The sequence below is a fragment of the Melanerpes formicivorus genome, unplaced genomic scaffold (assembly GCF_026170545.1).
Source record: "Melanerpes formicivorus ecotype bairdi unplaced genomic scaffold, bMelFor1.0.p_v2 SCAF_6, whole genome shotgun sequence".
In the NCBI taxonomy this organism is placed as follows: domain Eukaryota; kingdom Metazoa; phylum Chordata; class Aves; order Piciformes; family Picidae; genus Melanerpes; species Melanerpes formicivorus.
In genome coordinates, this window is record NW_027142358.1 from 34,248,281 (window position 1) to 34,273,421 (window position 25,141).

Here is a 25,141-nt window from a genome sequence, read left to right on the forward strand (position 1 = left end):
ACAGCCCTTAGGTGCTGCAGCAGATGAGATCTGCAGATCCCAGCTCACACCTGACCAGGGGCTCAGGTCTGTGGCTGCAAAATTAAAGGCTGAGTGGCAACCAGCTCTTGAAAGCTGCCTTTCAAGTGGTGGGACGAGAGCCACCTCCTGCTCCCCAGCTGCCTGGGGTTTAGCTGCCTGTAAGCTTGCCCAGCACCCCTGGCAGGTAGAGAGGCTCTCCAGCCTGGCATGCAGGGCTAGAGAGAGCTGAGGATCCTCCTCCATGTCAAGTACATTTGGGAAAGGAATGCCTTGAATTTTGATGACATTGGCCTGGCTCTCAGCTCCAGGGTGGTAATGCAAAGCAGTGCTACTGCATTCCAATTGCAGGGCTGAGGAGCAAGTATCAGCCACAAGTGAGCAGTAAAGGCCAGTGATGCAACAGCAGGGCTGCCTGCTCCTCCCCACTGCACAGCCCGCAGGGGTGATGCAGCAAAGCAGCACGGGGTCACAGAACGGCAGGGGCTGCAAGGCACCTCTGGGGATCATCGAGCCTGGACTCTGATCCCAGGCAAGCAGCACCAGAACAAGAGGACACAGTCTCAAGCTGTGCCAGGGGAGGTTCAGGCTGGATGCTAGGAAGTTCTTCCCAGCAAGAGAGATTGGCCATAGGATGTGCTGCCCAGGGAGGTGGTGGAGTCACCATCCCTGGAGGTGTTTAGGAAGAGCCTGGCTGAGGCACTTGGTGCCATGGTTTAGTTGATCAGCTGGTGTTGGGTGATAGGTTGGACTGGATGATCTCAGAGGTCTTTCCCAGCCTGGTTCATTCTGTACTCTGAGTCCACCCCCCCTGCCAGAGCAGGACAGGAGGGTTTCATCAGCCAGGCAGAAGCTGAAATGGCTGAAATGGTTTTGTTGCTTGCCTGCCAGACTCAGACCAAAGCTGCTCCCACCACATCAGATGACCTCTGTAGGATCACCTCTACAGATACTCTCAGGGGCATGCTCCTAACAACCAGCTTTCCCCACGTGGAGTCGTGACAGTACCCACACAGCCTAACCCTAATTGGGAGCTCCTTGCAAGTAGGAGCAGAAGGCAGGATGGTTTGGCATGGTGTGCTGGGAAAGCTGGGCACAGCTGGGAGCTGGCACAGGAGACACAGCTTCTGGGCAGAAAGCTGCAGAAGAGCTTTGCTCCGTGGTGCACAGAGCTCAGTCTTTCCATTCAGAGGTCCAGGCCTGAAGGCAGCGTTCAAGCCCTCTGTCCTCATGCAGAGAGCCACATGCTTGCTTTCCTGGGGCAAAAATAACAGCAGAGGCACTGGGATGGCAACTGTCCCTCCAGCTCAGCAGCTCAGATACTGTCTCAGGCAGTCAGAGAATCATTAAAGTTGGAAAAGACCTTTAAGATCACCAAGGCCAACCATCAACCCAAGACTGAACCCTGTCCCAAAGTGCCATTTCTCTGTGGGCTTTGAGCACTGCTAAAGATGGGGACTCCACCCCCACCCTGGGAGCCTGTTCCAATGCCTGACCACTCCTGCACTGAAGAAATCTTTCCTGGTATACAACCTAAACCTCCCCTGGCACAACTTGAGGCCATTTCCTCTTGTCCTACCCTTATGGGTAGGGCTGCAGCTGGAGGAAGGTAGAAGTTCTCTCTAATCAACTCTGAGACTCTGTTCTGGGTTTTAAAACACAGGTAAGACCCAGAGGGAAGTCTGTCCTAGCCCTACATCATTTCCTCATGGCTCCCAGCAATGCTGCTGCTCCACTCCCTTCTCTGCTGGCACTTGCATCAGTGCTGTCAGCTTGTCCACCACGCTGGCACCCCGGGGAGAAGCAAACCAAATACAGCTATTCATGATGCCAAAAGGAGGCAGACATCTCTCATCACTCTACCAGCATCCAGCCACACAGTGCCAGCTGACTTCTCCCACTGACAGACCTCAGGTGAAGGCATCTCTATGACACTGCAGTAAATCCACCTCTGCTTCATCCCTGTAATCTGGCTCCATTTCGTGGGAGTCTGGCTTCTGCCCTGCTTACTGCCCCTAGGAGAACAGGGGCAGATGGCAGAAGTGCCTGCAGCCATGTCAGGGCTTTGATGACATCCACTTCTACACCAAGGACTGTCTGACTTGCTGCTGAGAATTCCAAGGTAGCACTTGACTCCCCAGACTGCAGACAGCAAAACCTGAGTGCCACAGGCCCACAACAGCCAAGCAGTGCACTGTGCCTTGGGAGCAAAGGGCTGAACCATCCTCTGCCTTCCTTGTGAAGGCATTCCCCTGTTTAGCCCCCAAATGCTTTTCAGCCCTCTGACACCACTGGTGAAGCCCTTCCCTCACTGTGACACGCCTGGGAGGCGCTGGGAAACTTCTGGAAACAGAGCAGCAGAGCTGTGGTGCCCCAGCCCCTAGAGCTGCCAGGGCTACGTGCTGCGGCGCCCAGTCAGCACGGCCCATTGTGGGATCAAAGCCTGTGATCTGAAAGGGTTTCACTTCAGAGGAATCTGGGGACACTGGCAGCAAGGGAGAAGCTGAAGCCTAGCACTCAGTGCCAGAGCAGTGTCTCTGGCAACCATCCCTAGGTGGTACAAAGCAGCAGGATGCCGGTGGAGTCCACAGAGCCACGTGAGCTCACTCAGCTTTTGTGACCTCCAAGGGATGTCTGCTTCAGCAGGAGAGATTTGTTTCCCCTCCTCTCTTTCTCCTGTTAGCATTGCCACTTCAGGGAAAAGTCTGTAAGGAAATAGCTTCCTTTTGAAGGGAGGTTGTAGACAGGTGGATGCTGGCCTCTTCTCCCAGGCAGCCAGCACCAGAACAAGAGGACACAGTCTCAGACTGTGACAGGGGAGGTTTAGGCTGGAGGTGAGGAAGAAGTCCTACACAGAGAGAGTGATTGCCCATTGGAATGGGCTGCCTGGGGAGGTGGTGGAGTCACCATCCCTGGAGGTGTTCAGGAGGAGACTTGATGGGGTGCTTGGTGCCATGGGCTAGCTGTTTGGGTGGGTTGGATTGGTTGATGGGTTGGACACCATGATCTTGAATGTCTCTTCCAACCTGGTCTATTCTATTTGACTCTGATGACTCTTCAGTCCTCAGCAGCTTGAAACAGTCCCTGGAAAACCTCACCCTCAAATCCTGTGTTTTGATAATATTATGCTTTTATACCAATGCTCCTCCAGTCTTCCAGGCAGACACCTCTCCTGGGCTGCCAGCAGGCAGGTTGGGGCCACACCAGCAGGGCTGAAGAGTGGAGGGTGATGACAGAGGAGATAGGGAGAGAACCAGGTCCGGACAGGAGAAGAATCAGGAGGAGGAGTGGTCCCTGTGAGTCACTGCTTCCAGCTGGCAGGACTGATTTATCCCCAAACCAGGCTCCAGAGAGAATGCTGCAGTGCAACTCAACCTCTCCTCCTTTGGTCCCCAAGCTGCTTGCCACATCCCTACTTGGGTCTGCACCATGCCCACACCCTTGACCATAGCCCTGAACCACCGAAGGGACGCAGGAGTCCCGGTGTCCATGCTGGAGCGGTGTTGAGCTGGGCTCATAAGTCCTGCAGGCACACCTGCTGAGGTCACTGCCCATTGCCTTGAGGGCAGCAGTGGCTGTGCTGGCATTTCTCATTTCAAGTCCATTGGAGGGGGATGTTTCTTTCTTTCCTCCATTCTCTGCCTGGTTGCTCTGGGTGAACCTCAACACCAAACTTCCAAACAAATCCCAGATTCCAGATGCCCTTTCACACTTGCTGCTGCCAATGCCATCAGCATTTGGGTTATTCCCATAGCTACATCACCAGGCAAACACACGCAGAAGTCATGGTACAGCCTTGAGATGTGACAAGGAACAAGTCCCAACAGCAGGGGGGCTGGGAGGAAGGAGGGAATGAGCACACAGTTGCTCATGGCAGGCACCTGCACAGCTTGGTGGATCCACTCTGCTGAGAGATTCAGTCATAGTTGGGTTTGGGTTGGGTTTTTTTTTTTCTCTCCTTATTTAATTATTAAACTCAGAAGAAATTGTAGCAACCCTGGTGGGACCTGGAAGCAGGGCTTTGATGCAGGGCTGTGGCTCATGTCTGAATTAAAAATGAAAACCAGATGGTGGCTTATTAGATGGCTGCAAGAGAAGCTGACAATCTGTTCTGTCCCCTCCCAGGCAGGGGAGGGAAGGCTGCAATGTGTGGCATCCACGGCTGGCTGTGTTTTGCAGGTGTTGATCCGGTGTCTCTGCACGTACGTGAGGCAGGCAGACTGGTGTCCTCTAGCCCAGCTTACCCCCAGCAGTGGCCTACTGCTGAAGGTTACCTGCAAAGGAAGAACAAGGAGATCAGAGGGGCACAGTTAATGCACGTCTCTGAGCTTCACCAAAGCTAAACCCCTGCTCTCAACCAGAATCAGAACCTGCTTTGCCTGTAGGAAATGCAGGTTGGAATCTTGGCTGCTTCAAACTCACCCCCCAGTGTATGACTACAGCATCAGATCCTCTGCTGTGCTGTAACTGTGTGACCAACAGACCCAGAGAAACTGCTGCTGGCAAAAGGGATGTGTTGAATGGAGGAACCAATGGTTCACAGAGGAAGGGATAAAGCAGGGAAGGGCAAGACTGGGTGCTGCTTTTGGGAGGGGAAGGATACAGCTTGGGTGTACTTCTGCACTGAAGGACAAGTGAAGGCTGAGCCACAAAGGGGTTTATTTTTTTTAAGGGCTATGCAGGATCTGCTCAGACAGCTCAAGTGACAAAACACAGGGCAAAACTAACTTGTGAAATCCTCCAGGTCACAGCAAAATCAGTGTTTTCTGTTCAAGACATGTTTCACACAGGCTGCACCTTGGCAGCGTGCACACCTCGCTCTCCCTTCCAGCCCAGGGATGGTTTTGCAATCTTCACATCCCAACTTATTGTGTTAAGCATTTGAGAAGGGCTTCAGATGGGACATAAAATCCCTACCCAGCAATTGTGTTGGAAGCCTACATGAACCTCAGCCAGCCAGCAGGATTTTCTGGGCCAAGCACAAGTGGCTGCATACCCTCAGGATGATGTTGTCCATTTGGGCTTATGTAGCAGAAGCCCTTGGAACATGGGAAAGGAACTGTGATGCTGGCGAGGCTCTTGGGAGGCTAAAGCTCCTCTGAGGGGCTGCACAGCCCATTTAATTCTGCTTTTCAGCTCTTCTCTGCAAAATGGGAGCACAGGCTGAAAGAACTGGGACTGTTCAGCCTGGAGAAGGGAAGGCTCTGGGGATACCTTGGAGCTGCATTTCAATACCTGAAGGGGTCCTACGGGAAGGCTGTGGAGGGACTGTTTAGGAGGGCTTGGAGTGATAGGATGAGGGGCAATGGTTTGAAGCTGGAGCAGGGCAGATTTAGGCTGGACATAAGGAAGAAGTTCTTTACAATGGGTGTGGTAAAATACTGGAACAGGTTTGCCAGGGAGGTGGTTGAGGCCTCATCCCTGGAGACATTCAAGGTCAGACTATGTGGCCCTAAGCAGCCTGATCTAGTTGGAAGTGTCCCTGCTGACTGCAGGGGGAATGGACACGATGATCTTTGATGGTCCCTTCCAACCCAATGCAATCTGTCAATCTATGAAGCTGTGATTCTCCCTCCCAAATCACAGAATCACAGACCAGAGGGGTTGGGAGTGACCTCTGGAGATCATCTACTCTGATCCCTGCTAAAGAAGGGCCACCCACAGCAGATTTCACAGTCTCACAATGCCCAGGTGGGTGTGGAATCCTCCAGAGAAGGAGACTCCACAACCTGTCTGGGAAGCCTGTTCCAGGGCTCCATCACCCTCAAAGCAAACACATTTTTCCTTATGTTTAAGTGAAACCTCCTGTATTCTGGTTTGTTGCTGTTGCCCCTTTTCCTGTCCCTGGGATCACTGGAAGGAGCCTGGCCCCATCTTCTTGACCTCCACTCCTTAGCTGCTGATAAGCATTGATAAGATTCCCTCTCAGTCTTCTCTTTTCCAGGCTAAAGAGCCCCAGGAGGGGGATGCAGCAGCAAGAACATCACCTAGTGGCAAATGCTGCACAAATGGGGACAATGACTACTACAGAGAAGCCTTTGAAGGTGTCAAGTGCAGGTTTAAGCCCTGTAAGGCTGCTGCTGCAGCATCTTACCTTGCTAGCTTGCAGCCAGCTCACCAGGGGAGGCAGCTGATGCCTTCTGCAGTTTGGGGCTGACACATCGTAAGGAACCAAGTCACATGTTCACAGATGGACTTCCTTAGCAAATGAAGGCTGAAATAGACTCAAGCCCTGGTGAGATTTCTCACTATGTTTGCCGGGGGGGGGGGGGGGGGGCAGCCTCTCCTCTGTTGCCCTCATTAGGGTAACATCTGCACTACGAATGCTGCACAGTGACAGGAGCTGCACACCCCTGGTCACCTGCAGGGTGGAATGAAAAGAGCTCTTTTGGAGTTTGGGAAACATGAACTTCAGCAGGCACTCCCTGCACTCCTGGCCCCTTGAATTCATGCCAGAAAAAGAAAAAAAAGGGGGGGGGGGGGAGGGAAAAAAAAGGGGGGGGAGGGGGAGGAATAAGGAAAAGGAAAAAGGAAAGAAAGAAAAAAAAAGAAAAGTGAGAAAAAAAGATTTAAAAAAAAAGAAAAAAGGGGAAAAGGGGGAAAAAGAAAAATGGGAAAATTAAAAAGAAATAAAAGAAAAAGAGAAAGGAAAAGGAAAAGAGAAAGGAAAAGAGAAAGGAAAAGGGAAAGGAAAAGGGAAAGGAAAAGGGAAAGGAAAAGGGAAAGGAAAAGGAAAAAAGGAAAAGGAAAAGGAAAAGGAAAAGGAAAAGGAAAAGGAAAAGGAAAAGGAAAAGGAAAAGGAAAAGGAAAAGGAAAAGGAAAAGGAAAAGGAAAAGGAGAAAAGGAAAAGGAGAAAAGGAAAAGGAGAAAAGGAAAAGGAAAAGGAAAAGGAAAAGAAGAAAAGAGGAAAATAAAAAAAGAGAAAGGAAAAGAAAAATAGAAAGGAAAAGGAGAAAAGAAAAGAAAAGGAAAAAGAGAAAGGGAAAGGGAAAGGGAAAGGGGAAAGGGGAAAGGGAAAGGGGAAAGGGAAAAAGATAAAAAGAAAAAGAGAAAAAGAGAAAAAGAAAAAGAGAAAAAGAAAAATATTTTAAAAGAGAAAAAGAAAAAGACAAAGAGAAAGGAAAAAAGCGGAAAAGGTAAAGAAAAAGGAAAAGTAAGCAGTAATAAGGAAAAACCAAGAAAAGAAATGCAAAGGCAAAGAGCAGGAAGGGGAAGGCAAGCTGGAAGGCGAGCGAGCCGTCACGGCCGCAGCAGCGCGCAGCTTTTGCTCGCCCCGGTGCTTTTCAAGGGAACATTAAACCAGCCTGAGCAACAACGACAAGGTAAAAAGTGACCATCTGGAGCTCCTGAGTGTTGAAGCAGCAGGTAATGTGCTTGGCAAAGGACGGATCCACGACAAAGAATTTAATGAAAGCGGGAGGCAGGAGAGCTCCTGGGGCTGGGGCTTGGCCCTTCCAACAGGGGTGTGAAATGGTGCTGATGATATAACTGGAGGAGTGCTGCTCAGTGGGACTAACCCCTGCCTGACACCGCTGCCCTGCTCTCTCCACACGCGTTCAAGCGACCACGACTCTCTCCTGTGTTTCCTTTCTGGAAACATCCTGGGAAATTCGATTGTGAATGGAAAATGGAGAGCAGTGGAGAGTGGCAGGGAGGTATTGGAGGGCATCTGTTAAATGTGGATTCCTGACCGGCAGCCACTCCCATTTTCTGGGGAAATTGCTTCCAAGAGCTGTGCTTGCCACTGGCGCTGGGTGGTCACACAAATACAGACACCACACCCACAGGCATCTCTGGTCCCTGCTCCCTTGCTCCCTCTCCACTTAGCCTGGCAGCAGGCAGGAGGCTTTAGCAAGCCTGAATCTGTAGTATTGCTGTCACAGACTCAGAGACTCACAGAGTGCTCTGGCTTGAAAGAGACCTGGGGTGCACTGAGAGGAGGGTGTCCAGCAGACCCAGGGAGGTTCTGCTGCCCTTCTACTCTGCCCTGATGAGACCTCATCTGGAATATTGCATCCAGTTCTGAGCTCCCCATTTCCAGAGGGACAGGGATCTGCTGGACAGAGTCCAACAGAGGGCTACAAGGATGATGGAGGGACTGGAGTGCTGCCTGACGAGAAGAGGCTGAGATCCCTGGGGATATTCAGTCTGGAGAAGACTGAGAGGGGATTTCATAAATGTCTACAAATAGCTAAGGGCTGGGGGTCAAGAAGAAGGGGACAGGTTCTGCTCAGTTGCACTCTGTGGTAGCACAAGGGGCAATGAATATAAACTCCAGCACAGGAGGTTCCACCTCAACATGAGGAGGAATGTCTTCATCTGAGGGTCCCAGAGCACTGGAACTGGTTTTGGAGTCTCTTGCTCTGGAGACTTTCCAGCCCCATCTGGATGTGTTCCTGTGTGACCTGGATTCTATGGTCCTGCTCTGGCAGGGGGGTTGGACTCAATGATCTCCAGAGGTCCCTTCCCACCTCTAATGTCCTGTGAAGTTACAGTCACTGCTTCTCCTGACTTGCCAGAGGATGAAAACTACCTTTTTCTCTCTTCCCTTCGACTGGCTCAAAGGAGGAACAAACTAAATTGTGCTACAGAAGAGCACCTAATTCTTGAGGACTAGAGGGCAAGAGAAGGAACATGTTCTGTCATCTGAGAAATCAAATGAAGTGAAATGCAAAAAGCCACAGGATTTGTTTACTACAGGAAGCACTTACATTTCCAGACTTGAGAGCAGTTTCTCCACAGCCCTGATTAAAATTACTCATCAAGTCATTACACAGAATTAACTTCGCTGCGTACGGTGAACAATTATGCAGCTTGGGCGGAGTGGAAAGCATCCAGCACGTTATTAGTTAGTGCTCAGCAGAGGCATGTGGTGAAATGTCTCCTCCTTTCCTGCCTTAGAGCTGGATGCCAATGCATATGGTTACCAAGAAAAGCAAAGGTGAGGGGAGATGAATAGGAGCTGGAAAAGCTCAGACATTAAAACAGCAGCACAGGAACCGAGCAGCAGCGGAACAAAGAGTTTCTCAATGTTTTGCCTCTTGTTCCTCCTGCAAACCAGCTGCAGGACCAAGCCAGCTGGAGAAGGTAGGTTGTGTATTGCAGCTAGAAGCAGTTTGATACAGGACAAACAGCTATTTTTTCCAGCAGCTGTCCCAGGTGTTACAGGGCTAAGAAAGGGTTTAACCAAACCTTTCTCTCCCCAGCTCCTGCCTGTGCCATGAGGTCCTCGCCTAGGACAGCCACATTTGAAAGCAAAAGCTTGTCTTTCAGTTTTGATTAAGCTGATTAATGTGCTCTCCTCCAGCACCTTCTGGAGGATTAGACTCTCTCACGATGCCTTTCAGCATTTTGGGCGCTGAAGAAAGCCTGGCAGACAGCTCTCTGGGGAAGGAGACAAGAGAAAATAGATCCACTGCAAAGTCAGTCATGGCTGGGACCTAGGTTCTGACGCAGCTTGCTCTAGTAACACAGCTTGGACTAGGGCAGTACCTTTCAAGCAGCACTAATCCACAGTGGATTAGCATTTCACCTACAGCATAATGGCTTATTGTCATAAATCCTTCACAAAATCACAGCAATTATAAAGAAAGGCACTACAAGAAAATGAACTTACTGTTGGGGGGTGGGGAAATGTTTACTAGGGCACAGAGCTGAAAAAAAACCCACCCCAGCCTCCTGCTGACAAAGCACATTAAAGATTTGGTGTAGAACTCTTATCATAGCCAGCCCATGTTTGTACAGCCTTTCAGTCAAATGGGTTTCACTGAGGGATATTTGAACAAGAAAAGAACCCTTGAATCGGGCAGACACCGCGGATGAAAGACTCACGATTTTGACAAAGCTCATACATGCAAGCTTAAAACAAAGGCATGAAACTCCTCCAGATTTACAGCCAGCTCCAGTCCTTTCATACTGCTGCCTTTCAAACTCTTGGTGAAGAAGAAGAAGAAGAAGAAGGAAAAAAAGTTGTCCTAACAATGCAGGGTGAATAGGCAAAGCCATGTACTCCCAGTTGTTGTCCCAAGCAAACAAGGAAAACATTTCACACTCCCCCATTAGCACAATGTCCCTTTGTCCCAGCACATGAAAGAGCCATTGCTAACAAATCAGGCAGGAGATAGCTACAGTTTTTTTAAATATTCAAGGGATTTGTCACATTTTCTTTTGCAACCCCAGCTCTGACCACACAATGCCGTCAGAAAAGGCCAGGAGAGTTCTAGAAAGCAGTCTGTTGTATGCTCCAGGTGCTTGGCATCCACTGACAGTGTATTGAGGTATCTGAAAGCCCTGCTAGGAAACCCTGGGGGTCTGTGTCCCCGAGTGGTGAATCCTAGAATGGCTGGGGCTGGAAGGGACCTCAGAGACCGTCTACTCCAACCCCCCTGCCACGGGCAGGGAGTGCCAATCGTTGCCTGCAACATTTGAAGTCCAGCATCCAAAGCATGTGCTGACACCTAGCTTTGTTGAGGCACTGCTTCCAGCAGTATCAGCCTGAGCCTCTTCCTGCCGGGCATTCCTGGTCTCTCTACCACCACCCCACCACCCCGAGCACCACTTTAAAAAGTCACTTAGGACTCCAGGTGGGTCTTTGAAAGATCAAAGCCCACGCAGTGACTGACAGCCCTGAAACACTGCCAAGATTTGGGGCTCTGGCCACCTGAAGTGGCACTTGTGTGCTACTGGAAGCTGAACTAAGAGGGTGGGAGGTGCAGCGGCTAAGGCAGCTTGAGACTGACGATGCACAAAGGCTCTTCTGCATGCTCTCTTCTTGGCTGAACGCGGGGTTGGGCTCATCCTTATAGGAGCTGGGGCAGATTTCCCCAGGGCACAGTCACAGGGACCCAGACCAGGAAGCAGAACACTTTGTCTGAGGCAGCACAGGCCGGGTGGTGGTGGTCGTGAATACCCTGGAAAGAAGTAGCTGCTTTGTCACAGGAGTACAGCTCAAGAGCTCTTAGACAGCAGTTGGGCAAAACTGCAGATGCCAGTGCTAAGAAGGAGAGACAGAGCTTGCCTGGCTCCACAAGGGTTATGGCTTTCTTCCTTCTGTAGACATTGACAGGCAAGCTCCAGCCTTCAGCTAATAAACACACCAGAGCTCTCCTGTGAGTGCTTTTGCTGCAGCTAAGCCAAACACTGGGAGGTGGACTAAAAGAAAGGGATTCTGTGCTTGTGTCCTACCTCTCCCCTTCTTTTGTGCCTTTGCAAAGTCTGTAGCTTCTCTAGACATAGACAGAAGGGAGCTCAGCTGAGTCACGACTGGCACAGCCAGCTGTTCATGACCACAGCATCTGTCCTCTTCTCTCAACTGCCTGCCCTTGATTTTTACCACTTTAATAGACAGGAGTTGCAGGCTTGATAGAGCTTTTGGGGTCATAGGACTCCATTATTACTCAGTATCCATTTCACTCCCCCACCCCCAGATTCCAAACACCATTCCACTTTCCCATGGCATCCACCTTTTCCTAGCTGGCTTAGGAGACTGATATTTGCATGGGGAAAATCATAAACCGAATCTGAGTCTAGAGCTTGGGGCCTGAGCCAGAGAACTTTGCAGGAGACATTGAGATTTGCAGTGAGCAGGGGCCTGGGAAATCCTAGGGGTATGGAGGTGCTGGAATTCAGAGCCAGCAGCACTGTAGTCAGGGTGCTCTGACCATTTCTGCTTTGAATGTATCAGGTCTAATTCATGGTTTGGGTTGGAAGGGACCTTAGAGATCACCTAGTTCTAGCCCCCTTGCCATTAGCAGAGACACCTTCCACTGGATCACATTGTTCAAAGCCCCATCCAACCTGTCCTTGAACACACCCAGGGCATCCACAACTTCTCTGGGCAACCAGTGCAGGGCCTCATCACCCTCACGCTGAGGAATTTCTTCCCAACACCTAATCTAATTCAATCCTTTTTCAGTTTAAAGACCACCAGCCCTCATCCAACACTCCCTGGTGATAAAGCTGTTCGATTTCTCCTACTTGGACGGAACAAGAACGAATTCCCAGTCCTCTCCTCCTGCCCTCCAATGAGCTGCTTGTAGGCTTACAGACACACCTCCAGCCCAAGCGTGGCAGCCTTCTGCCCAGGCGGAGGCAAGCGGCAGGGCCGGGTTAGCAGCCGACGTGCCTCTATGTGTTAATTAAGCCAGGCTCCGTCTGCGGCAGCTCACCACCGTGCGGAGCAGCGGCCGGCAAAGCCCCACCGTGCAGCAGCCCCGGCCCCCTTACAGGCAGGGCTGAAAGCCCAGAGCTCAATGAAGACACTGGGAGTTCTTAAGACATCTTTTGAAAGAGATTAAACAGCGCCCACATTGGATTAGAAAGATGATGCCTGACACATTTAGTTTCCGTTACCTTTTGTGTACCCGATCAGTGCACAGACCTGTACCAAACACTGCATTCTAATGCAGATTTCCCTGAATCCCTCTGGGATTTCACAGAGTCCATAAGACCCTCACAGCAGGAGCCCCTATTATTAAGCTATCTGCACGTCCCAGGCAGTAAGCTGTGCCTAAGGGCCATCTAGAGGATGCTGAGCTGCAAGAAAGCAGAGGGGTCAGGGGTTTGCGGCGAGAGAAAGGAGGACTTCAATCTCAGGATGCCAGTAAGTGGGGGTGTGCAGAACTGCTTCAGCATTCCTCAGCTTCCCCTGGTCCTCCACCGACTGAAGTGAGTTGTGGGGCAAATTAGAGAAATTCCCAGGCTGGGCTGTCTGATTAGGGAGGAATGATTTGTTGCCAGAGGAACCACTTCAAGTGAAAATGACAAAGAATAGATGAGACCGAGGAGAACAACCAAACAAATGGCACAGCCGAGCTCCATTCACTGACAGCATTTTCACAGAGCTCTTTTTTCCAGTGCAGGGAAGAGAAGGCTCCAGCGATATTTCCAAAGGAAATATGTGTTTAATAGCTCTCATACACTTCCTTGAAGGAAACCACTCCAAAATATGAACCCTCTTCTTAAGGAAAACAAAAAATCAAACAAGGAAGGGGGAAAGGGAAAGAAATAATCACACAAATCATTTATCTCACGTATGCTCGCCTAGCAGGAACAATTTCTGCCCTTAGCTCATGACCACAGAGCTATTTTGAGGGAGGTCTGCTATTTAAGCCATGCTGCTCTCTTATTTTTACTGGCACCAGAGAAGCAGAAGGTTGTGTGTGGAAGGGAAAAGGCTTCTCTGCCTCCACCAGCAATGCCAGCGCTGCGGCTCGGCCGGAGAGAGGAGCCCAGCCGCCACGCAGGCTCCGGTCCCTGCTCCCACCCAGCCGGATTCCAATCCAGGCTTGGCCCAAGGAGCTGATCAACCCCCATTTTCTTCAATAAATAAGTCGATAAATTAATTAGGAGTTGACTGCCTGGCTCTGAAATCGAAGCTCACCGTCCAAGCCCCTGGAATCCTCTGCCCCAAGCCCCCCGTTCAGGAGGAACCCAAGCCTGATGGCAGATGCTCAAGAGCTTTGCTGCTGTACCTGCCAATGCAAACAAGCAGAGGGAGCTTTCAAAGCCCTCCCTACCAGTTTCTCATGACACAAACAGAAGCAGGTCTTTCTGCACACCTCTACTGTCAGGGAAAGCTTACTTTTCAGACTCTCTACTATTCTTTCTTGCCTCCAATGCAATTTCACACTCCAAGACAAGCTGGCAGGCAGAAATGTTAGTTTAGCTCTCATACCCTGCAAGGAAGAAGAAAAGCAAAGGAGGAGGCAGAATGGTTCCTTTTCTCCACTCCAGATGCAGAAAAACTTGCCATAGATAAAGCTTCCCAAAGAAAGGAGAGGAGAATGCTTGGGTCGTTTATTCTCCCTTACTCACTGCCATTCATTTAACTCAATTAGAAGCAGAGAGGTTCATTTTTGGGGCCAAACCCTTCACAACCTGGGCAAAGCCTGAGAGGACATGGAACCAGAGATCTCAGTAGCTTTGTGAGGGACTCTCAGTCATCTTCATTTTGGTTTATTGACCCTGCTCCTTCTGTACCCCTTCATATGCCCATTCTGGATTGCTTCATGCAGACAGACACAGCTACCTGGCTTTAGAGGCTCTTAGCCTGCTGAGACCCCAGATGGAAATGAACAAAAGTCAGGTAGAGTCTGCAAGAGAGCTACAAATCTCACCAGATGAGCCGGGGTCTGCATGCTAAGAAACAGAGGCTGAGGGAGCTGGGGTTGCTTAGCCTGGAGAGGAGGAGACTCAGGGGTGACCTTATTGCTCTCTACAACTACCTGAAGGGAGGTTGTAGACAGGCAGAGGTTGGTCTCTTCTCCCAGGCAGCCAGCACCAGAACAAGAGGACACAGTCTCAGGCTGCACCAGGGGAGGTTTAGGCTGGAGGTTAGGAAGAAGTTCTACACAGAGAGAGTGATTGCCCATTGGAATGGGCTGCCTGGGGAGATGGTGGAGTCACCATCACTGGAGGTGTTCAAGAGGAGACTTGATGGGGTGCTTGGTGCCATGGGTTAGTTGTTTAGGTGGTGTTGGATTGGTTGATGGGTTGGACACGATGATCTTGGAGGTCTCTTCCAACCTGGTCTATTCTATTCTATTCCATTCCATTCCATTCCATTCCATTCCACTCCATTCTATTCCTCATGCTTCTTTGACTCCCTTCAACAGGATGCTAATGAAAAACCAGAGGTGAGAGGTAGAGAGGGAAAGGTCTGAGCCAGGGAGTGGGCAGAAGACAGATGTTACTCCTCCTCTAACCTCATGGTCTAGACTACTGCTAGCAGGAGATTCAGCCACAGCAGTTAATTGCACAACCTCACTGCACCATCCTGAAGCTTATGAAGTTCCCTTGATAATGAAAGCATCATTGCCTTCATGTTATAATTGTTAGCCACACAGGTCCCATTTAAAGATTTCCCTTTGATGTGTGTTTTTGTTTCTGGGTGACTGGTCTCTGTGAATAGCCCTTCAGTAAGGGTGCCCTCAAGATGCTGATTTTGTTTTCTAAGCTCTAGTAGGTTGCAAATTAACCCAGTGGCATTCACGAGGGGCTCACGGGAGGTGTCAACAGAAAAGAGAGCTATTGTATCTCAGTTGATTTATGACCATCTTCAAGGCTCCACCTTGGCTTCACTTTGCCCAGGGAAAGCTGCAATGTTTAGCTGTGGTGCTGAATCAGGCAAGGATGTTAGCAGCAACCAGAGAACGAAGGCTGAAGCCTCACCTCACCTGGTACGTATTCCTCCTGCAAAAGCAAACAACACCCTGAGCACATCTGGAGGCTTATCTCACTTGCAATTACTTTGCAGGTGTAGCATCAGCATCTGGACCTGAGAGGGAGTAGATGGCTTTTAAGGGTGAGAAACCTTGCACAAAGCAGATACTGCCAAAGGACACAAGTATTGGTGCTTCATCCCCTTGCAATGCTCAGTGGGATGGACAGATGAACCATACCATAACAATCCCTGAACTCTAAGTCACTTTGTTTCCCATCAACATCCACCAGACCTTGCACAAAAGAACTCAAAAGAATCTTTCATAATCCTTCCAGTACAGGAAACGTGAGGAAGGACTTGATCAGAGGAACATGGCAACAGGACAAGGGGTGAAGGTTTCCAGCTGAAAGAAGGTGGATTTAGACCAGATCCAAGGGAGAAACTCTTTACTGGGGGGCTGGCAAGACACTTGAACAGGTTGCCCAGAGAAATGTCCCATCCCTGCTGTGTTCAAAGCCAGGTTGGATGGGGCTTTGAGCACTGTGGCCTAGTAGATGATCAGAGGGCTGGAGAACCTCCCCTGTGGGGACAGGCTAGGAGAGCTGGGGCTGTTCAGCCTAGAGAAGAGAAAGCTCCAAGGACACCTCAGAGCAGCCTTCCAGTACCTGAAGGGGGCTGCAAGAAAGCCAGCAAAGGACTTTTGATAAGGGCTTGTAGTGGCAGGATGAGAGGCAACGGATTGAAGCTTGAGGAGGGAAGATTTAGACTGGAGATTAGGAAGAAATTCCTTCCAGTAATGGTGGTGAGACTCTGGCACAGGTTGCCCAGGGAGGCTGTGGATATCTGCTCCCTAGAGGTGTTCAAGACCATGTTGGGTGAACCCTTGAGCAGCCTGGGCTGGTGGGAGGTGTCCCTGCCCATGGCAGAGGCACTGGGACCAGATGATCTCTTAAGGTCCCTTCCAACCTAAACTATTCTCTGATTCTGTGATCCAGCTGTGACTTGCCCAAAAGAGCAGTTGGCAGAGGAAGGAGGAGGGCTCAGCAAGCAGCTCATAACCCCCTGTGGCAGTCAATGTCACCACATCTCCCTTCCTATATTTAGTTGAATCAGGGAAACTTCTTTTCTTTAAGGAGTTTCACACTGGTAAGGGCAGGTCCTTGTTCCTGAGCATGCTGATGGTGTGCTGACAGTCCACGACCCAGGGCATTGTGGAGCAGTGCCAGGAGAAGGCAGAAGAGAGGTGAGATGAACAGTGTCTGCCTGCTAGAAAGTCCAAGACTTACTTCTGACCCTGGCTAAGGCAGGAAGAAGACTCAGTGCTAGGCATGGGGTGAGGGGGAACAGAACTTCTGCCTTCGGAGTGTACCAAAGAAGGGACCCACGAGTGCCCAGCTCACTTGCTCAGTGGCTCACAGCACTCTTGGCCACTCCAGAAAATGGACTACTTTGTCTTAAAGAAATAAACACACTGACATCCACCTCAACCTTCCCTAAATATTCCTGTTTTGTTTTTTTTTAATCCAAGTGGAAGAAGCAAGGGAACAGAATCACAGAACTCTCAGGGCTGGAAGGGACCTCAAGGCTCAGCCAGTCCCAACCCCCTGCCATGGGCAGGGACACCTCACACTACAGCAGGTTGCTCACAGCCACATCCAGCCTGGCTGCAAACACCTCCAGGCAGGAGGCTTCCACCACCTCCCTGGGCAACCTGTGCCAGGCTCTCACCACCCTCTTGGGGAACAACTTCTTCCTAACATCCAATCTCAGTCTCCCCAGTTCTAGTTTTGCTCCTTCCCCCCCAGTCCTATCACTCCCTGACACCCTGAAAAGTCCCTCCCCAGCTTTCTTGGAGTCCCCTTCAGATACTGGAAGGCCTCAATAAGGTCTCTTTAGAGCCTTCTCTTCTCCAGACTGAACAGCCCCAGCTCTCTCAGTCTGTCCTCACAGCAGAGCAGCTCCAGCCCTCTGCTCATCCTCCTGGCCCTTCTCTGGACACGTGTACCTTCATGGATCAAGCTCCAACCAAACTGCCTCGGATCAAATGGTTTGAGGAAGAGTTTTATTCCTTCTCTGTAACTATAATCCCTCAGGATACTCCTACAGAAGCTCAAACTGGAGGGAAAAAAAAAAAGTTGCAGGCTAAAGGAAGTTAGCTTTCTGCCACACTGCTCCACCAAGGCACCCTGGATGGAAGGAGTATAAAGGAAGCTTTAGTTCAGCTGGACTCTGGAGTTCACAGACTATGTCATAGGCACTTTACTATTTTAAGGCTTTAGAGAAAATAAAAATTAAAAAATAAACCCAAAAATTGCCCTGTGGGAAGAGCTGGCTGGGAGTCAACCCCACAGAGAGCCAAGTGTAACTGCAATGAATACAACTCTTTACAAGGCCCCCTTTCTGCAGAGGAAAAGCCCTGCCGGTGCTGGCAGCCCTGGTGCGATAGGAACGTGGTATTTCTAGGAGGTTCAGATGGACTGGTTTGAAAACAACCCCACTGTGTTGGTTCCTCATGCATCTGCAGTGCTCAAAGTGCTCTTGGCAGCCCCCAGTCAGGAGCGCTGTCACTCAGCATCACACCCTGACAGACATGAATATGGAAGCGCTCGAGCTGTCAGCTCAGCCACGGCAATCGCCGAGCCTCCGCTTTTAGAATAGAATAGAATAGACCAGACCAGGTTGGAAGAGACCTTCAAGATCATCGTGTCCAACCTATCACCCAACACCACCCAAACAACTAACCCATGGCACCAAGCACCCCAGCAAGTCTCCTCCTGAACACCTCCAGTGATGGTGACTCCACCACCTCCCCAGGCAGCCCATTCCAATGGGCAATCACTCTCTCTGTGTAAAACTTCCTCCTGACCTCCAGCCTGAACTTCCCCTGGTGCAGCCTGAGACTGTGTCCTCTTGTTCTGGCACTGGCTGCCTGGGAGAAGAGACCAACCTCTGCCTGTCTACAACCTCCCTTCAGGTAGTTGTAGAGAGCAAGAAGGTCAGCCCTGAGTCTCCTCCTCTCCAGGCTAAGCAACCCCAGCTCCCTCAGCCTCTCCTCACAGGGCTGTGTTCCAAACCCCTCACCAACTTCGTTGCCCTTCTCTGGACTCGTTCCAGCAAGTCAACCTCCTTCCGAAACTGAGGAGCCCAGAACTGGACACAGGACTCGAGGTGTGACACAGTACTCGAGGTGTTGGTTTGAGGAGTACTGACCTCGGTCTCCAGCACAAGGCAAGAGCCAGCAGACAAAGATTCATAGAGTGGTTGGAAGGGACCTTCAAGATCATCTAGTTTCTACCCCCTGCCATGGGCAGGGACAGCTCCCACCAGCCCAGTTTGCTCAAGGGCTCACCCAGCATGGTCTTGAACACCTCCAGGGAGCAGATATCCACAGCCTCCCTGGGCAACCTGTGCCAGAGTCTCACCACCATTACTGGAAGGAATTTCTTCCTAATCTCCAGTCTAAATCTTCCCTCCTCAAGCTTCAATCTCACCATCCTCACTGGAAAGAGTTTCTTCCTAATCTCCAGTCTAAATCTCCTCTCCTCAAGCTTCAATCCGTTGCCTCTCATCCTGCCACTACAATCCCTTATCAAAAGTCCTTTGCTGGCTTTCTTGCAGCCCCCTTCAGGTACTGGAAGGCTGCTCTAAGGTCTCCTTGGAGCTTTCTCTTCTCTAGGCTGAACAGCCCCAGCTCTCCTAGCCTGTCCCCACAGGGGAGGTTCTCCAGCCCTCTGGTCATCTTTGTGGCTCTTCCCTGGACTTGCTCCAGCACCTCCATGTCCCTCTTATGCTGGGGGCAGCAGAACTGAACTTAGTGCTCCTGGGGAGTCTCACAAGAGCAGAACAGGGCAGAAGAATCACTTCACAGAACCAACCAGGCTGGAAGAGACCTCCAAGATCATCAAGTCCAACTGATCATCCAACCCTAATTAATCAACCAGACCATGGCACCAAGTGCCTCATCCAGGCTCCTCTTAAACACCTCCAGGGGTGTTGACCCCACCACCTCCCTGGGCAGCACATTCCAATGGCCAATCTCTCCTTCTGTGAAGAACTTCTTTCTCAGCTCACTTCCCTCATCCTGCTGGTCACAGGGCTGATGCAGCCCAGGATATGGTTGGCTTTCTATGGGCTGCAAGTGACCACTGCTGGCTCGTGGTGAGTTAAAAGAGATGCAGAGAGGTGCTTAGGGAAAGTGAAATAGAAGGGTGGTTTGGCTTTTGATTTTGACCATGGCACCTTGGACAGCATTAAGAACCTTCATTTGAAACTAAGAACATCACTGGAGGGGTATCAAGGGATTCATGGTCTGACACAGCAGGGAATCAAGTCTTTACTACAGGAAACACTACCGCTCCGCAAACGCCGCACTCGCACGGCAAGGAACAGCCAGCCGAGGGGGAACTGAAGGTTGCACAACCTACACCAGCTACATACAAACCAATTACCTGCACATATGCTGGGTAGGCTGCTCCCAGGTGCTGGAAATGCAAAGAGCAATAATGAGAAGCAAGGCCAGGAGGGCAAGCCTGGGCGGGCAGGCAGGGAGCACAGAGCGGAGACGGCATCTAATGAAACAGGGCTGCCACGGGCTGAAGGAGGCTGACAGCAACAGGGACTGCTGGGGCTGACACCCCCAGGTCTTCCCAGTCTTGGTTAAAAATGAGAACCCTAACCCCTCACAGACAATGGGATTCTGTTTCCTTGCACCTATAAAAGCATGCAGGGCTTTTTCCTGCTGAGACAATGATGTTCAGAAGCAGATGGGAATGGACTGCTGAGGGTCGGCATCAGACACTGCTGGTATGCTCAGTTATGAAGTACTTCTATGAGTGTTTGGCCATAAAGGGTCCTCTCTCAGCAAAGGACAACCTTCTGCAGCAGGGTGCACTGTCCACCACCCTCTACTTCATCGGAAGATGAGGAGGAGGAGGGAAGAGAAGCAGCACAGGGGTTTAACATGCCAAAGTACCAAGGGAAAAATCACCACAGCCACCCAGTGAGATGACTTACACTTGTCTTTGATTATCCTACTGGCAGAGATGATCTGCAGTTACACTTGCCTGGTCAGGCAGTCTGGTGAGGTGAGGTCATAGAATCATGGAACTGTTGGGGTTGGAAGAGACCTTGCCTAGAACTCGGAGTCCCACCACTACTGCCAACTGTTACCACCAACCCATGGCCCTAAACACCACATCCACACGCCTTTCAAACCTCTCCAGAGATGGTGAGGTCACCACCTCCCTGGGCATCCTGTTCCTACACCTCATAAGCCTTTCTGTGAAGACATTTTTTCTTAGTGTACAGCCTGAAGCTCCCTTGGCAGAACTTGAGGCCACTTCCTCCCATCCTGTCACTTGTTGCATGTGAGAAGAGGCTGTCCCCCACCTCTCTCCATCCTCTTTGGAGATAGTTGTAGAGGGCAATGAGGTCTCCCCTCAGCCTCCTCTTCTGCAGACTAAACACCATCAATTCCCTTAGCTGTTCCTCAAAGACTTGTGTTCAAGACTTGTGCCTCTGCTCACCACCTGCTTGTCTGCACTCCAGGTCTGAGTGACAGCCAGGGGGGTTTGGGGTTTTATTTAGCTACTGCCAAGGGGGGAAAGTCCTTCCCCTAGCCTGAACTGGGCATTTGCAAACACCCTGCTGTGGTCCCAGTGACTGACAGTCACCTTCCAAACTGTGGGGACAAATCCCCAGGATGAAGCAAGTGGAATTCCCCCTGTGCAGACACAAGTGCTGCTGCTGCAGGTACCTGTGTGCCTGTAACAGAAACCTCTGGGAAAACCTGAAGCAAACTCCCAGGCTGCAGCACACCTTAACCTCTCAGGCTTTGGATGCTGCTTCAGGCACCAGCCTTGTCTAGACTGGATGATCATAAAGCTCTGACAAAGGCCATTTCCTCCATCTCCTCGTGCTTGCCTCCACCCAGCAGACACTTGGAAGCACTTCTGTCCCTCTCCAGTTCCTCCACTCTGTAATTTTTTGCATTCACAGACATCTGAAATTGCCACACTGGCATCCACCCACAAGGAAGTCACCGGGAGCTCTGCTACTGAACATCTTTGTGCCTGTGCTGCACCTGAAGCACACAAGCTGCCCCGTTCCTGCTATAGTTAACATGATTAGTTATTTGCAGGACTGGGGCCAGGAGGAGCACCTTGAGTCCAAGCTTTTATACACACACACAAAAGAAGCTCATGAACTGCTCCTGAGGAAAGCTGTGGTGCAGGCAGCAGTGTCACAGCATAGTGAGACAGGGTGAGAAGAAGGAGGGACAGAGGTCAAGGCTGACTCTTACTTGAGCCAACCTAAACTGTCTGGGAGCCCCAGCCGTGCAGTGGTGCCAGCCATCACTTGTGGATCTGCTCAGCTACCCTTGCACTTTGCCAGGCCCCTGGAGAGTCAGTGGCTTCAGCCAGGAGGAGCATTTCCTCAGCATCCTGAAAAGGGCTTGGATGCAGGACGTGAGCAGAAGGCAATTTCCACGTCTGGAAGTCTCTTTGGAAAGGTTTCAAGTCACTGCCAGTTTTTCCCCCAGACTGTCCTATCCAGGCAACCTCTGGGGAGTTTGAATCATTTTCTCATGGCTTAGCAATTCAAAGGCATTCCTTACCTTGATACACAGCTCCAGTGAAGTCATCTCTACATTCCTGGTTCCCTTTGAAGACCTATCTCTGTAATCAGCCTAGAAAGTTTCCTGACTCCTGTGTGAGTTGGCAAACTTTTTAAGCCAACACTTCTGGCTGAGATCTACACTGATGCAAAGCTGGGAAGGGAAAAATCTTTCCAAGCACCTGGCAAGCTTCCCATACAGTGGTGATGCTGTCACCTTCTCTTGGAAATGAGACAAACCCTACCACTGACAAAGGACACAGAGCTTCAGCTGCTAGCAGGGGTGGAGAACAGGTACAAAACAAACCCAGGCAGAAAAGGAGGTGAAGAGAGAAAAATGACATAGAAACAGTACTGTGACATGTTGAGAGCTGACATGTTGAGAGCTTCAATGTCCAGGTTTGGGGAGAACTTAGAATAGAATAGGATAGAATTAACCAGGTTGGAAAAGACCTCTGAGATCATCCAGTCCAACCTATCACCCAACACCATCTAATCAACTCAACCATGGCACCAAGTGCCTCATCCAGGCTCTTCCTAAACACCTCCAGGGATGGTGACTCCACCACCTCCCTGGGCAGCACATCCCAATGGCCAATCTCTCTTGCTGGGAAGAATTGCTTCCTAACATCCAGCCTGAACCTCCCCTGGCACAGCTTGAGACTATGTCCTCTTGTTCTGGTGCCGGTTGCCTGGGAGAAGAGACCAACCCCCACCTGGCTACAACCTCCCTTCAGGTAGTTGCAGAGAGCAAGAAGGTCTCCCCTGAGCCTCCTCTTCTCCAGGCTAAGCAACCCCAGCTCCCTCAGCCTCTCCTCACAGGGCTGTGCTCCAGACCCCTCCCCAGTTTTGTTGCCCTTCTCTGGACACCTTCCAGCATCTCAATATCCTTCCTAAACTGAGGAGCCCAGAACTTCATTAGGGGATTCATAGACTAGAGTCACAGAATGGTCCAGGCCAGAAGGGACCTCCAAGGGTCATCTAGCCTGACCTCCCTGCAGTCAGCAGGGACACCTTACCACCTCTTGCTGAAAACAACCCCGGTTTTAATTGTCTGTGAAGATGAACCCAGCAGCCCTACAGCAACCTGAAGGCTACTTTGTCACCAAAATCCTCCTTCTTGGTGCATTATGGATCTGAAATGATTTTTGGGGGGGCTTTGAGTCAAAGAGTTCTTTATAACTGGCAAATATTTTAAGGTGCAGATAAAGCACTTTTAAGGCAAGGGTAAATCCCCTGCTAAGGCAGCATGCAAGTTGTAACTGCCCCTGTGCATCCTCTTTGGGGCTGGAAGCCCTACAAGCCGTCAGGAGGCTGTTGTGTGCCTCCCTTTGCTGCTGCTGGAGGTGGAATGCTCTGCAGACATCAGCAGATGGAGGTGCACAGAAAAAGAGGAGTGCTTTAACACCTGCTTCCCTGTGCCAGTTCCTTTATCCCCTGCTCCTCTGGCCTGTGTCTGGACACCTCCATTCTCCTCTGCCTGCCCGGATCTCTTGGCAAACTTCCTGGGGTCGGCAGCGCTGTTCTCTGGGGCAGAGGATGGTAATTGGGGGGGAGGATATTCTGCTTTTGATGTGCAGGGCAATTAAATCCGCGATGAATAGGGGAGAAAATGAACCATTGGGTGTCACTTGAAAGCGGGGATGTGTAGTGCCGTTTCTCCACACCAGTGTGAAATCCAGAGGGGCAGGAGGGCAGCCCGGAGCTCTTTATGCGGCAGCCGGAGCCGCTGGCAGATGCCGCGGCACAACAGCCCATTCAGGAGGGAGGCTATACAATAGGTCATGAGAAAAACCTGTTGCTCCTGATTAAGTTTGCAAATAGTGTATCTGCGGGGATTCAGAGACGTGGCTGTAACCAGATGAAAGGTCCCAAGTGGAAGGAGGACGAGGGAGCAACCCTACACCGCCGACCAGGTCTGATTAAAGTGGCATTCACCCCGCAGCTCTCTCTTACCCCTTTGTACAAACCGTTCAATTACCATCTCTGACAGGGTTTTGCTTGCCCTGAGGGCTGCCCTGGCCGCCGACAATGCCCCCAGACCCACCCGCTCAATTAGCTGAGAGCACGCTCACTGCCACGGCCGCAGCCCGGCAGCCCAGCGCAGAAACCTTGCTCGGCAAGAAAACAACCTGCCCCGGGGGGCGAGCCCACCTTCACAACAGTCTGCCCCCGGGGCTGAGGCCACCTTCGAAAGAGCTGGCACAAAGGGCTGGGAGAATGGTACCGAATCCTGATGCTTTCTGAAGGGGCACGGGGCAGGGGGGGTGGTACCAAAACAGAGTTTGAGAAATAGATGGAGGCAACATCCTTGCTAAAAAGCAAGGAAACTGGGAGGGAAAAAACCAGAGCAGGATTGTCAGTCGGTGTCTGCAGCATGGCCTTGTGCAGCTGCTTCTCAACACACACAGTGTGGCATCACAGGGCACAGGAGGCCTTGCACAGGGAGTGAAAAGCACGGAGGTCAGCAATGCTGCTGCCCACAAAGACCAAAACAAAGCCAAATTCAGTGTCAGGGGAAGCACAGCCCGATGAAAAACATCTCTGGTGAGGAGCCCTGATCTGGGATTTTCTGATGTGAGCTCAGTGGGGAAGAAAGAGGGAGAGGGAAAAGTGCAAATATTTCAGTGTCTGACTGATCTCAGAGTGCAGAGCCCAGCACCTCCCAGCCACTGCAAGCCTTCACAGCTCCTGCTCTCAGCCATCAAGAACAGCACATGAGGGGCAATGGATATAACCTACAGCACAGGAGGTTCCATCTCAACATGAGGAGGAACTTCTTCACTGTGAGGGTCACAGAGCCCTGGAGCAGGCTGCCCAGAGGGGCTGTGGAATCTCCTTCTCTGGAGACCTTCTGGCCCCGTCTGGATGTGTTCCTGTGTGACCTGTGCTGGATTCTATGGTCCTGCTCTGGCAGGGGGGTTGGACTGGATGAATCATAGAATCAATAAGGTTGGAAAAGACCTCAAAGATCATCAAGTCCAACCTGTCACCCAACATCTCATGACTACTAAACCATGGCTTCAAGTATCACAGCGTCACCAAGGTGGGAAGTGCCATATCCAATCCCTTTTTGAACACAATGATCATCAGAGGTCCCTTCCAACCCCTAACATCCTGTGAGCCTGTGAATGTATCCCAGGGTAAGAGCAGATTCTAATGCAGGGGTGTGCAGCTCCAGGTACCCAGATATGCAGAGTCAATTGTGACAGGTCAAGGGCTGGTGGTTTTAAAGTGAAAGAGAGAAGATTCAGACCAGGCATAAGGAAGACATTTTCAATGAGGGTGGTGAGACACAGTCTGCCCAAACAGGTGGTAGATGCCCATCCCTGGGAACATTCCAGG

The 25,141-nt window shown here is 50.9% G+C and overlaps 1 long non-coding RNA gene across 1 annotated transcript in view; it reads right to left on the reverse strand.

Annotated features, from left to right (window-relative positions):
• Positions 1–2,920: 2,920 nt before the first annotated feature.
• Positions 2,921–25,141, reverse strand: part of LOC137441635 (uncharacterized) — a 30,961-nt gene continuing 8,740 nt past the window's right edge. Inside the window, exon 4 of the long non-coding RNA XR_010987457.1 lies at positions 2,921–4,292. This is a non-coding gene — a long non-coding RNA (uncharacterized lncRNA). The remainder of the gene's footprint in view (positions 4,293–25,141) is intronic.